Below are 14,561 nucleotides of genomic sequence, written 5' to 3'. Positions count from 1 at the left end.
TTTAATATTGTACCAACCTTGCATACCTGGACTAAATTGTACTTGACTGAGGTGTATACTTATTTGTATACATTGTTGGGTTTGATTTGCTAGTATTTTGTTGAGGAATTTTGCATCTATGTTCATTAGAGATATTGATCTATGGTTTTCTTATCTTGTAGTGCCTTTCCCTGGTTTTGGTATTAGGTGATGCCAGCCTGATAGAATGTGTTAGGAAGCATTTCCTCTGCTTCTATAATTTGAAAGAGATTGTACAGGATTTGTATAATTTCTTCCTTAAATGTTTTGTGGAATTCACCAGTGAACCCACTGATTTCTGTTTTGGAAGGTTATTAGTTATTGATTCAATATCATTAATAGACATAGGCCTATTCAGATTATTTATTTCATTTTCTTAATTTTTAATTTCATTTTTGATTCTTTTAAAAAGTTTCATAGCTATAGGGGTACAAGTGGTTTTGGGTTACATGGATGAATTATATAATGGGAAAGTCTGAGATTTTAGTGTACCTGTCAGCCAGGTACTGTGCATTGTACCCAATATGTAGTTTTTTGTCCCTAATCCTCCTCCAACTTTCTCCTCCTCTGAGTCTCCAGTGTCTATTATACCACTCTGTATGTCCTTGCATACCCATAGCTTAGTTCCCACTTATGAGTGAGAACATAGTGTATTTGGTTTTCCATTCCTGAGTTACTTCACTTAGAATAATGACCTCTGGCTTCATCCAAGTTGCTGCAAATTACATTATTTCATTCTTTTTTATGATTGAGTAATATTCCTTAGTGTGTGTGTGTGTGTGTGTGTGTGTGTGTGTGTATATATTTAGTATATTCATAGAATAAATTAGGGAATATATATATTACATTTTATTTATCCACTAATCAGTTAATGGGCACTTAGGTTGGTTCCATGTCTTCACAATTGTGAATTGTGCTGCAATAAACATACATGTGCAAATTTCTTTTTTATATAATGGCTTTTCTTTGGGTAGATACCTAGAAGTGGAATTGCTGGATGAAATGGTAGATCTACTTTCAGTTATTTGAGAAATCTAGATACTCCTTGCCATAAAAGTTGTACTAATTTACATTCTCACCAGCAGTGTATAAGTGTTCTTTCTTTACCACATGAGCATGGCATATATTTCCATTTGTTTGTGTCATCTATGATTTCTTTCACCTCCTTGGTTAATACTCCTAGATATTTCATTTTATGTTTTCCAGCTATTGCAACAGGAATTGAGTTCTTGATTTGGTTCTCAGCTTAGTCATTGTTGGTGTATAACAGTGCTATTGATTTATGTGTATTGATTTTATAACCTGAGACTACCAAATTTATTTATCAAACGTTGGAGATTTTTTGGCGGAGACTTTGAGGTTTTCTTGGTATACAATCATATCAGCAGAGATAATTTGACTTCCTCTTTTCCAATTTGGGCATCCTTTATTTCCTTCTCTTATCTGATTGCTTTGGCTAGTGTTTCCAGTACTATGTTGAATAGAAGTGTTGAATGTGGGCATCCTTGTCTCTTTCCTATTCTCAGGGGATGATTTCAACTTTTCCTCATTCAGTATAGTGCTGGCTGCGGGGTTTTTATATATGGCTTTTATTATCTTGAGGTGTGTCCCTGCTATGCCTAGTTTGTTGTGGGTTTTTATCATAAAGGGATGATGGAATTTATCCAATGATGGAATTTATCCAATGCTTTTTCTGAATCTATTGTCTTGCATGTGTTGAAACATCCCTGCATCCCTGGGATGAAACTCACTTGATCATGGTTAATTAACTTTTTAATGTTGAATTTGGTTTGCTAGTATTTTGTTGAGTATTTTTGCATCTATGTTCGTCAGGGATATGGGTCTGTTGTTTTCTTTTTCTTATCATGTCCCTTCTTGGCTTTGGTATTGAGAAGATACTGGCTTCATAGAATGAAGTAGGGAATATTTCCTCTTTCTCAGTGTTTTGAAAGAGTTTCAGTAGTACCCAATTCTTCAAATGTTGGGTAGAATTGGCATGTGAATCCATCTGGCCCTGGGCTTTTTTTTGGCAAATTTTGTATTACTGATTCAATATTGCTGCTTGCTATTGGTCTGTTCAGGATTTCTATTTTTGATTCAAGCTACGAGGGTTGTATGTTTCCAGGAATCAATTCATTTTCTCTAGACATTCTAGCTTGAATACATAGAGATGTTCATAGTAATCTCAAATAGACTTTTATATTTCTGTGCTGTTGGTTTAAGTCTTCCTTTTCATTTTCAATTAAGCTTATATAAATCTTTTCTCTTTGTTTCTGAGTTAATCTACCTAATAGTCTATTGATGTTGGCTTTTCAAAAACAGCTTTCTGTTTGATTGATCTTTGGTACTTTTTTTGTTTCAATTTCATTTCATTCTGCTCTGATCTTTGTTATTTTTTTCTTTCTTCTGCTAGCTTTGGGTTTGGTTTGTACTTCTTTCTCTAGTTCCTTGAGAGGTGTTGTTAGTTTGTCAATTTGTGAGGTTTCAGACTTTTGGATGTAGTCACTTAATGCTGTAAACTTTTTCTTAGCATGGCTTCTGCTTTATTTCAGGAGTTGTGATAACTTGTGTCACTGTTACCATTAATTTCAAAAAAAAAATTTTTAATATTATACTTTGAAGTTTTACTTTAACTTCGATTGTTAATAATTTATTGAATAAAATATTATTAATATTTTGCTCAGAAAATTTACATAGAATTCATAATTAATTAGCATATTAGAGAGGAAAATGCATCTAATTTCAAAGCATACAATTAAAGGGTGCAGTACTTTAATTAACATCTTTTAATATTCTCATTTTAGAAATGAGAGGAAAATATAGTAGTGTTCTTTTTTAAACAATTTTTAATTGTACTTTAGGTTATGGGGTATATGTGCAGATCATGCAGGATTGTTGCATAGGTATATACATGGCAAGGTGGTTTGCTGCCTCCATACCCCCATCACCTATATCTGGCATTTCTCCCCATGTTATCCCTCCCCAACCTCCCCACTCCACGCTGTCCCTCCCCTAACCTCCGCCAACAGACCCCAGTGTGTGATGCTCCCCTCCCTGTGTTCCATGTGTTCTCATTGTTCAACACTTACCCGCCTATGAGAGAGAACATGATTCCCTACCTTATGTAATGCCCTTCATTGTCTGTTTTGATCTTTGTTGGTTTAAAGTCCAGTTTATCAGAGACAAAGATTGCAATCCCTGCTTTTTTTTTAGATCTTTCCTCCTTTCTCTTGTGGGCATTTAGTGCTATAAATTTTCCTCTACACACTCCCTTAAATGTATCCCAGAGATTCTGGTACATTGTGTCTTCATTCTCATTGGTTTCAAAGAACATCTTTGTTTCTGTCTTCATTTCATTATTTATCTAGTAGTCATACAGGAGCAGGTTGTTGAGTTTCTATGTAGTTGTGCAGTTCTGAGTTAGTTTCTTAATCCTGAGTTCTAATTTGATTGCACTGTGGTCTGAGAGACTGTTTTTGATTATTTCTCTTCTTTTACATTTGCTGAGGAATGTTTTGCTTTCAATTATGTTGTCAATTTTGGTATAAGTGTGATGTGGTGCTAGGAGAAATGTATTTTCTATTGATTTTGGGTGGAGAGTTCTGTAGATGTCTATTAGGTCTGCTTTGTCCAGATCTGAGTTCAAGTCCTAAATATCCTTGTTAATTTTCTGTCTTGTTGATCTGTCTAATATTGACAGTGGGGTGTTAAAGTCTCTCACTATTATTGTGTGGAAGTCCAAGTCTCTTTGTAGATCTCTAAGAATCTTTAGAATCTAAGAATCTAAGAATCTAAGAATCTTTGCTTTATGAATGTGGGTACTCCTGTATTTGGTGCATATAATTTAGGCTAGCTAGATCTTGTTTTTGCATTGATTCCCTACCATTATGTAATGCCCTTCATTGTCTGTTTTGATCTTTGTTGGTTTAAAGTCCAGTTTATTAGAGACGAGGATTGCAATCCCTGCCTTTTTTTTCTCTTTCCATTTGCTTGGTAAATCTTCCTCCATCCCTTTATTTTGAGCCTATGTGTGTCTTTTTGCAGGTGAGATGAGTGTCCTGAATACAGCACACAAAGAGTCTTGACTCTTTATCCAATTTGCCAGTCTGTGTCTTTTAATTGGGGCATTTAGTCCATTTACATTTAAGGTTAATATTATTATGTATGATTTTGATCCTGCCATTATGATGCTAGCTGGTTATTTTGCATGTTACTTGATGCAGTTTCTTTATAGCATCAATGGTCTTTACAATTTGGTATGTTTTTATAGTGTCTGGTACTGGCTGTTCCTTTCCATGTTTAGTGCTTCCTTTAGGAGTGCTTGTAAGGCAGGCCTGGTGGTGGTAAAATCTCTCAGCCCTTCCTTGTTCACAAAGTATTTTATTTCTCCTTTGTTTATGAAGCTTGGTTTGGCTGGATATGAAATTCTGGGTTAAAATTCTTTTCTTCAATAATGTTGAATATGTGCCCAGGCATTGCTCTTCTCGAGGAGTATCTTTGTGGTGTTCTCGGTAGCTCCTGAATTTGAATGTTGGCTTACCTTGCTAGGTTGGGGAAGTTCTCCTGGATGATATCCTGAAGAGTGTTTTCCAACTTGGTTTCATTCTCCCCATCACTTTCAGGTACACCAACAAATGTAGATTTGGTCTTTTCACATAATCCCATATTTCTTGGAGGCTTTGTTCATTTATTTTCACTCTTTTTTCTCTAATCTTGTCTTCTCACTTTATTTCATTGAGTTGATCTTCAATCTCTGATAGCCTTTCCTCCACTTGATCAATTCAGCTATTGAAACTTCTTGTGCTTCTTTTTCAGCTCCATCAGGTCATTTATGTTCTTCTCTAAACTGGTTATGCTAGTTACCATTTTGTCTAACATTTTTTTTCAAGGTTCTTAGCTTCTTTGCATTGGGTTACAATATGCTCCTGTAGCTCAGAGAAGTTTGTTATTACCCACCTTCCGAAGCCTGCTTCTGTCAGTTTGTCAAACTAATTCTTTGTCCAGTTTTTTCTCCTTCTTTGTGAGGAGTTGTGTTCCCTTGGAGAAGAAGAGGCATTCTGGTTGTTGGAATTTTCTGCCTTTTTGCATTGTTTTCTTCCTGTCTTAGTGGATTTATCTACCTTTTGTTTTTGAAGTTGGTGGCCTTGAATGGGGTCTCTGAATGGACATCCTTTGTGTTGATGTTGAAACTGTTTCTTTCTGTTTGTTAGTTTTCTTCTAACAGGCCCCTCAGCTGCAGGTCTGCTGGTGTTTACTGGAGGTCTACTCCAGACCCTATTTGCCTGGGAATCACCAGCAGGGTCTACAGAACAGCAAAGTTTGCTTCATGTTCTTTCTTCTGGTTGCTTCTTCCCAGATGGGGACCCACAAGATTTTGGCCAGAGCTCTCCTGTATGAGGTTCTGTCAGCCCTTACTGGGAGGTGTCTCCTAGTCAGTATACACAAGGGTCAGCGAGCCACTTGAGCAGGCAGTCTATCTTTTATCGGAGCTCAAACTCTGTGCTGGGAGATCTGCTGCTCTCTTCAGAGCTGTCAGGCAGAGATGTTTAAGTCTGCTGGAGCTGTACCCACAACCGCCCCTTTTCCTAGGCACTCTGTTCCAGGAAGTTGGGGCCTTTATTTATAAGTCCCTGATGGGCTGCTGTTTTTTTGTCCTTCCCAACAAGGACGGAATCTAGTGACACAGTCTGCCTGCAGAGGCCTTGCTGAGCTCCCATAGGCTCTTCCCAGTTCGTACTTCCTGACAACTTTGTTTACACTGTGATGTTAAAACTGCCTACTCCAGTCTCAGCAATGGTGGATGCCCTTCCCCTAAGTGAGCTCAAATGTCCCAGGTTGAGCTCAGACTTCTGTGCTGGCTGCAAGAATTTCAATCCAGTGGATCTTAGCTTTTTAGTCTTCATAAGGGTGGGACTCATGGAGCCAGATCACTTGGCTCCCTGGCTTTAGCCCTCTTTTAGGGTAGTGAACGGATCTGTCTCTCTGGTGTTCCAGGCGTGACTAGGATATGAAAAAAAAAAAACTGCTGCAGCTAGTTCAGTGTCTTCCCAAAAACAGACACCCAGTTTTGTGCTGAAAACACGGGGCCCTGGTGTTGTAGGAACCAGAGGAAATCTCCTGGTCTGGGGGTTCTGAAGACCATGGGAAAAGCACCGTATCTGGGCCGAGTGCAGGAAACAGTCCCTAATTGCTTTCCTTGGCTAGGTGAGGGAGTCCCCCAGCCCCTTGTGCTTCCTGGGTGAGGCAACACCCCAGGTTGATGGATTTTTATCCATTCTTCCATTTTGTACCTTCTAAGTGAAGCATATAGACAACTTACATTTAACTTTAGTATTGAGATGTGAGGTGCTGTTCTATTCATCATGCTACTAATTGCCTGAATATCTTTTTCTTTTCTTGTGTAATTGTTTTATAGGCCCTGTGAGACTTATGATTTAAGGAGGTTTTGTTTTGGTATATTTTGAGGTTTTGTTTCAAGATTTAGAACTTCTTTTAGCATTTCTTGTAGTGCTGGTTTGGTAGTGGCAAATTCTGTCAGCATTTGTTTGTCTGAGAAAGACTTTATCTCTTCTGTATTAGTATGTTTTCACAGTGCTATAACGGCCTAACTTAGACTGGGTAATTTATAAAGAAAAGTGGTTTAATTGACTCAGTGTCAGATGGCTAGGGAGTCCTTATGAAACTTACAACTATGGCAGAAGGTGAAGGAGAAGGAAGGCATGTCTTACATGGTGGCAGAAGAGAGAAAGCAATTGGGGAAGTGCTACACTTTTAAATCATCAGAAATTTTGAGAACTCACTATCATGAGAACTGTATGGGGGAAATTCACTCCCATAATCTAATTACCTCCCACCAGGTTTCTCCCCTGACACACAATTACAGTTCAATGTGAGATTTGGGTAGGGACATAGAGCTCAACTATATCATTATGCCCCTGGACTTTTTCAAATCTCATGTTCTCACATTGAAAAATCAATTAAGAATTCCAAACAGTTTGTCAAAGTTTTAACTCCTTCCAGCATTAACTTAAAATTTCAAGTTCAGTGTTTCATCTGAGACAAAACAAGTTCATTTTTTTTTATGAACTTGTAAAGTGAAAAAAAAAAAAAAACATGTCGGTTACTTCCAAGATACAATGGGGGTAGAGGCATTGAACAAATGCTCCTATTCCAATAGGGAGATATTGGTCAAAGGGGCTACAGGCCCCATGCAAGTCAGAAACCCAGTAGGACAGTCATTAAATGTTAAAGCTCCAAAATAATCTTTTGTGAGTGCATGTCTCACATCCAGGTCACACTGATGCAAGGGATGGGCTCCCAAGGCCTTGTGTGGGTCTGCCTCTGTGGCTCTGCTGTGTACAGCCCTCATGGCTGTTGTTACAGGCTGGCACTGAGTGCATGCAGCTTTTGTAGGTGCATGGTGCAAGCTGTCAGTGGATCTACCATTCTGAGGTCCGGAGGATGGTGGCCCTCTTCTCACAGCTCCACTACGCACTGCCCCATTGGGAAATCTGTGTGGGGGCTCCAATCCCACATTTCTTCTCTTGCACTGCCCAAGTAGAGGTTCCCCATGAGGGCGTAACCCCTGCAACAGACTTCTGCCTCGATAGTCAAGTGTTTTCATAAATCCTCGGAAATCTAGGTGAAGGCTTTCAAAGTCATGGCTTCTGTGCACCTACAGGCTCAACACCACATGGAAGCTGCCAAATCTTGGGGCTTGCACCCTCTGAAGTAATGGCCCTAGCTGTACCTTGGTCTCTTTTAGTCACAGCTGGAGCTGGAGCTACTGGGATGCAGGGTACCATGTCCCAAGGCTGCACAGAGAAGCTGGACCCTAAGCCTGGCACACAAACCCATTTTTTTTATCCTAGACCTCCTGGCCTGTGATTGGAGGGGCTGCCATGAAGATCTCTGACAGACCCTGGAGACATTTTCCTCATTGTCTTGGCTATTAACATTTGGCTTCTCTTATGCAATTTTCTGCAGCTGGCTTGAATTTCTTTCTAGAAAATGGTTTTTTCTTTTTTTTTTTTTTTTGCCTCCAAAGCCACAGGGGCTTCCTTTAATCAGAGAGACCATTAAAACAAATGTTCTTTTAAAATACGGCCATTGAAAAGATGGCACATTAAGAAACATGTAAACACTGCAGCTGCTTAATTACAAGTTGCACTGCTTGATTTAGTACCTATGCACTCCCAGGTTTGGGGACCTTAAGAGAGGGGGACAGGAGCCTCCCCTCACTTTCACAGTTGGATAGAGAAGGCAAGAATGTGGGTAGAGTAAGAGAAAACAGAAGACCTGGCTTGTGCACAGCGCCTGAAAGAATCAAAGCAAAATCTATCTTCTCGTTCTCCCAGAAGAAAGGTTTAAGATGTTAGGAAGGTTGGAAAATGAACGTATGTTGTCAGCTGGGAGGCAAAGGAATTGACAAATGCTTCTAGTAAGAATACCAACTAGGAAAAGGAGGCATACAGAGCCTGACCTCATGCTCTGAAAAGGCAAGGAACCCAGAACCTGCCTCCCTCATCCACTTAAGCCCCAACCTTGATCATCAAGGGCAGTGCATGGATGATCCTTCCCATGAGGATTGTGCATCGCACCTGAACACAGGACCCCACATGGAGGAAACAACCTGCCTTCCTTGGTTTTGCTGCCCCTAGTCACCCAGGCCACCCCAAATGCTTCTCCCTCCAGTCTCAGTTCTGATCCATGAGCCCTGCCAAAGGCCTGAGACTGCACTGATCTCAAGAAAACAGGAGTCTGTCTTTCCCACACTAACTGAAAGGTGACACAGGAACCAACCCCTTAATTTTCCAATTTACTGAGAACTCAGACCACCAGATACTCTACCTGTTGGCCAGTGAGGCCTGCTTGGTCTTTCTATAAAGGGAAGGGAAGCCAATAGGAGAGTAATGCCTGTCACTTCCAGGGGAGGCAGAAAAAGGATGGTAAACAACTTAGGCCCCAGCGCACAGCCATAGAGGGAGAAGTGCCTTCCTCTCCAGCATAACAAGAATATTCACAAGAATTTTTGTATATGTGTTTTTTAATACCAATGGTCCTAAACTTGGGTCAATCAACTGGTGAAGATGACATTATTTGGCAAGCAGAATGATTCAGAAGTGTGGCAGCAGTCTACTGCAGAGGCCCTGGTCTCCCCTGCATAACCTGTAGGAAGAAGGGTAAAGGGGCTTGGGCATTAGTAAGAACAGCGTTACTAAGGGTTGAAAACTAAACCCCAATTCCAAGAAATGAAATGGAGGGTGAGGAGAGACAAGGGTCCACTCTCAGGGAGGTGGAGGGATCAAGGCCCCTTCCTGGGATTGCTTCTAAAAGGAAACAGGCCCTCTTGCTAAGGGATTGTTGGGACACATGGAGCAATACCTAGAACAGCCCAGACCTGGGGGTTACCAAGTGGAGCCATGTGAAGGCAGGCAGTTGCCATGCTCTGATCTTCCTTGGTGGACTGGGCTCAGCTTCCTGGGTTCAACACTGCCACCATCCATGCATGACAGTGACCCCAAGGTTTCTCTGTGCCCAAGGCCATTCCACAGGCTTCAGTTTCAGGACATTACTGACAATCCAGAGAGGATGGAGAAGGGAGGTGCTTGGGTCCCAGCAGTGAGGCGCCAGAAGGAGGTGGCCTGTGGGAACTTGAGATCACCACATCCAAGATTCCCAAAGAGGTAACTTCCCAATCATGACTCTTCCCCCTGCCATTTAGTGGGGGCTGGCCACACTCCTGCCACTACCTCAGTGACAGTAGAGAGGAGTACAAGACGTGACCACCCAGGGCCCTGTTGGCAGCTCAGAATCCTAGGGACATGCTCAGATCCTGTATCAGGAAGCTTAGAGAGCCAGGAGCCAAGGATGCGTGCTCTCTACTCTCCCTCCTGTAAGACACAAGGCAGCCCCATGAGGAAGGCCTCGACAGAAGGCTCATGTTCCCCAGATAGGCTGGCTTCCAGGATGCTACCTCTCTTATCCCACATCAGCCACAGAATCCCAAGGAGAGACTGCTTCCCACCCCAAGTCCCTTGGGTTCTCCAGAGAAAATAATTTAAGTCAAAAACATGATTTGTTTTCAGGTTGCAAGTAACAGGTCAACTGAGCCTCACAAGGTCCACCCCCACCCCCAGATGCTGGTGTTGGTAGATGAGGGTGCTGGGTGGACACCCAGCAGCTTCTTGGCCTTGGGGGCCTACTGCCTGCAGTTGTTGTTAGACAGCTGGCTGGGGGTCTGCACCTCACCCAGGGAGGTGGTGCCCTCGAAGCGCTGTGAGGCGATGGCCGCCTGGTGGGATATGCTCTTCCGTACGATGTCACCCTTCTGCCACAACACGACTTCCTGCTGCTTGAAGTAGCGCCCCTCCTCCTCGTCTATCAGCACCAGGTTGAGGTAATAGCGCACAGAGAACTTCTTGTTGATGTCCTGCATGGTGGGCGTGAGCTGGTACCCTGCCAGGAAGAGCCGGATCGGGATGGACTCTCCTCTCACTGGTGCCCCGTCCATGATCTCATACTTGGCTATTGTGTCATTCTCGTGATACACGTTGGGGCCTGACCCTTCATTTCCCGCTTGATGATGTCTATCTCCATGTGCTTGATTTTGATTCTCACCAGCAGGAAGTATATCTTCCCTACAATGACATCTTTCAAGTGGTATTTGGATTTATTGTACTCAAATTCAATGTGCAGACAGTCCTCAATCCTAACCTCCATCTTGATGGAAGAGTTCAGCTCCGGGTATGTGCTGAGTGTGTGAACTACAATGTCCACCTCTTTGACAACATGATTGAGGTGGCGGCTGATGGTAGCTCGAAGGAAATAGTGATCTGCCCGATGAACTCTATCTTGATGCCCTGGTGCTCCAGTCGCTTGTTGGGGTTCTTGAGCGCAAGGCTCACCTTCCCGGAGACTGTCTCCCCATTGTAGAAGAGGAAATATTTCTCCTTCTTCCCTTCCTCCCTCTTGTGCTCGCCCGCTTCCTACTCTCCGCATCGTTCAGAAGGATTTCCACCTCTACGCTCTGCCCGAAGTCGAAGAAGCTCATCGCAGCACCGGACCGGGCACATCTCGGTAAGGACCGCTCCCTTGCACTGGGGCACGGGCTGCCCTAAGGAGGGAAGGCCAGAGGGCCCAAAGCACGAGCGCGCTTGGCCGCCATGCGCTGCCTGGCTCCGCCGCTGCCATGGGACAGTGGGCGCCGACGGACAGCCGGCTCCACGCAGGAGTGGCACGGCCGGAGGCAGGTGGCTGCGGGCTGCAGCGCTGGAGCAGCAATGCACCGAGGAGCAGTGCCCTGCACCGAGCCAGTGCCAGCCAGTCCAGCGGCCAGAGGCAGTGGGCGGGCAAGGGTCAGTGGTGCAATTCTGTGGAGGGCAGCCACACAGGTCCGGGTGTGCGTGGCCTACACCTGCCGGGTGGGGTACAGCGCCGAGCAGCGCTGCGACCTGCCCAGCCTCCGGCGGTGCAACGAACCCTGGGTTTTTCTTTTCTACCACAAAGTCAGGCTGCAAATTTTTAAAAACTGTTACCCTGTACTTCCCTTTTAAACACAAGTTCCAGTTTCAAACAATTTCTTTGTTAATGCATATGACTGTACACTGTAAGGAGCAGCCAGGAAACGTTTTGAATGCTTTATTGCTTAGAAATTTTTTATACCAGATGACCTAAATAACTTCTTTCAAGTTCAAAGTTTCACAGATATTTGGGGAAGGGGCACAATGCCATTAGTCTTTTTTCATAACAAGAGTGACCTTTGCTTCAGTTTCCAGTGAGTTTCTGTCTTTATTTGATACCACTTCAGCCTGGACTTCATCGTTTATATCATTATCAGCATTTTGGTCACAGACATTCAACACGTCTCTAGGAAGTTTCAAACTTTTCCACATATTCCTGTCTTTTTCTGAGCGTTTCAAACTGTTCCATCCTCTGCCTGTTACCCAGTTCCAAAGTAGCTTCCACATTTTCAGGTATCTTTACAGCAGTTCTCCACTCTCGGTACAAAATTCCTGTATCAGTCAATTTTACACTCCTATAAAGAACTACCTGAGAGTGGGTAATTTATTTTTATTTATTTATTTTTATTGCATTTTAGGTTTTGGGGTACATGTGAAAAACATGCAAGGTTGTTGCATAGGTGTATACGTGGCAGTGTGACTTGCTGCCTTCCTCCCCTTCACCTATATCTGGCATTTCTCCCCATGCTATCCCTCCACAACTCCCACCCACCCCGCTGTCCCCCCAACTCCCCCCAACAGACCCCAGTGTATAGTGCTCCCCTCCCTGTGTCCATGTGTTCTCATTGCTCAACACGCTCCTATGAGTGAGAACATGCGGTGTTTGATTTTGTGTTCTTGTGTCAGTTTGCTGAGAATGATGGTTTCCAGGTTCATCCATGTCCCTACAAAGGATGCGAACTCATCGTTTTTGATGGCTGCATAATATTCCATGGTGTATATGTGCCACATTTTCCCTGTCCAGTCTATCATCGATGGGCATTTGGGTTGGTTCCAGGTCTTTGCTATTGTAAACTGTGCTGCAATGAACATTCGTGTGCATGTGTCCTTATAGTAGAATGATTTATAACCCTTTGGATACATGCCCAGTAATGGGATTGCTGGGTCAAATGGAATATCTATTTCTAGGTCCTTGAGGAATCGCCACACTGTCTTCCACAATGGTTGAACTAATTTACACTCCCACCAACAGTGTAAAAGTGTTCCTATTTCTCCACATCCTCTCTAACATCTGTTTTCTCCAGATTTTTTAATGATCGCCATTCTAACTGGCGTGAGATGGTATCTCAATGTAGTTTTGATTTGCATTTCTCTAATGACCAGTGATGATGAGCATTGTTTCATATGCTTGTTGGCCTCATATATGTCTTCTTTTGTAAAGTACCTGTTCATATCCTTCGTGCATTTTTGAATGGACTTGTTTGTTTTTTTCTTGTAAATGTGTTTTAGCTCGCTGTAAATTTTGGATATCAGCCCTTTGTCAGACGGGTAGGCTGCAAAAATTTTTTCCCATTCTGTTGGTTGCCGATTCACTCTATTGACTGTTGCTTTTGCCATGCGGAAGCTGTGGAGTTTGATTAGGTCCCATTTGTCTATTTAGGCTTTTGTTGCCAATGCTTTTGGTGTTTTGGTCATAAAGTCCTTGCCTACGCCTATGTCCTGAATGGTTTTGCCTAGGTTTCCTTCTAGTGTTTTTATGGTGTTAGGTCTTATGTTTAAGTCTTTAATCCATCTGGAGTCAATTTTAGTGTAAGGTGTCAGGAAGGGGTCGAGTTTCTGCTTTCTGCATATGGCTAGCCAGTTTTCCCAACACCACTTATTGAACAGGGAATCCTTTCCCCATTGCTTGTTTTTATCAGGTTTGTCAAAGATCGGGTGGTTGTTGATATGTTGTGTCGCCTCTGACGCCTCTGTTCTGTTCCATTGGTCTATATCTCTGTTTTGGTACCAGTATCATGCTGTTTTGATTACTGTAGCCTTGTAGTATAGTTTGAAGTCCGGTAGTGTGATGCCTCCCGCTTTGTTCTTTTTGCTTAGAATTGACTTGGCTATGCGGGCTCTCTTTTGGTTCCATATGAAGTTCAAGGTGGTTTTTTCCAGTTCTGTGAAGAAGGTCATTGGTAGCTTGATGGGGATAGCATTGAATCTGTAAATTACTCTGGGCAGTATGGCCATTTTCACAATATTAATTCTTCCTAACCATGAACATGGAATGTTTCTCCATCTGTTTATGTCCTCTCTTATTTCGTTGATCAGTGGTTTGTAGTTCTCCTTGAAGAGGTCCTTTGCGTTCCTTGTTAGTTGTATTCCTAGGTATTTTATTCTCTTTGTAGCAATTGTGAATGGCAGTTCGTTCTTGATTTGGCTCTCTTTAAGTCTGTTATTGGTGTATAGGAATGCTTGTGATTTTTGCACATTGATTTTGTATCCTGAGACTTTGCTGAAGTTGCTTATCAGTTTCAGATTTTGGGCTGAGACGATGGGGTCTTCTAGATATACAATCATGTCGTCTGCAAATAGAGACGATTTGACTTCCTCCTTTCCTAATTGAATACCCTTTATTTCTTTTTCTTGCCTGATTGCTCTGGCTAGAACTTCCAGTACTATATTAAATAGGAGTGGTGAGAGAGGGCATCCTTGTCTAGTGCCAGATTTCAAAGGGAATGCTTCCAGTTTTTGCCCATTCAGTATGATATTGGCTGTCGGTTTGTTATAAATAGCTTTTATTATTTTGAGATACGTCCCGTCGATACCTAGTTTATTGAGGGTTTTTAGCATAAAGGGCTGCTGAATTTTGTCGAAGGCCTTCTCTTCATCAATTGAGATAATCATGTGGTTTTTGTCTTTGGTTATGTTTATGTGGTGAATTACATTTATAGACTTGCGTATATTGAACCAGCCTTGCATCCCCGGGATGAATCCTACTTGATCATGGTGGATAAGCTTTTTGATGTGCTGTTGTAATCGGCTTGCCAGTATTTTATTGAAGATTTTTGCATCTATGTTCATCATGGATATTGG

The 14,561-nt window shown here is 42.4% G+C and overlaps 1 long non-coding RNA gene and 1 pseudogene across 1 annotated transcript in view; one reads left to right on the top strand and one right to left on the bottom strand.

Annotated features, from left to right (window-relative positions):
• Nucleotides 1-14,561, top strand: part of LOC135269216 (uncharacterized) — a 295,851-nt gene that overhangs the window by 5,168 nt on the left and 276,122 nt on the right. The window lies entirely within an intron of this gene.
• On the bottom strand, nt 10,220-11,071 carry LOC105719584 (vacuolar protein sorting-associated protein 26B-like; annotated as a pseudogene).

The sequence above is a fragment of the Aotus nancymaae genome, unplaced genomic scaffold (genome assembly GCF_030222135.1).
Source record: "Aotus nancymaae isolate 86718 unplaced genomic scaffold, 86718_ANA_hifiasm-v0.15.2.pri h1tg000004l, whole genome shotgun sequence".
Lineage (NCBI taxonomy): Eukaryota > Metazoa > Chordata > Mammalia > Primates > Aotidae > Aotus > Aotus nancymaae.
Note: the sequence above shows the minus strand (reverse complement) of the source record. Positions and strands in the feature narration are given on the sequence as shown.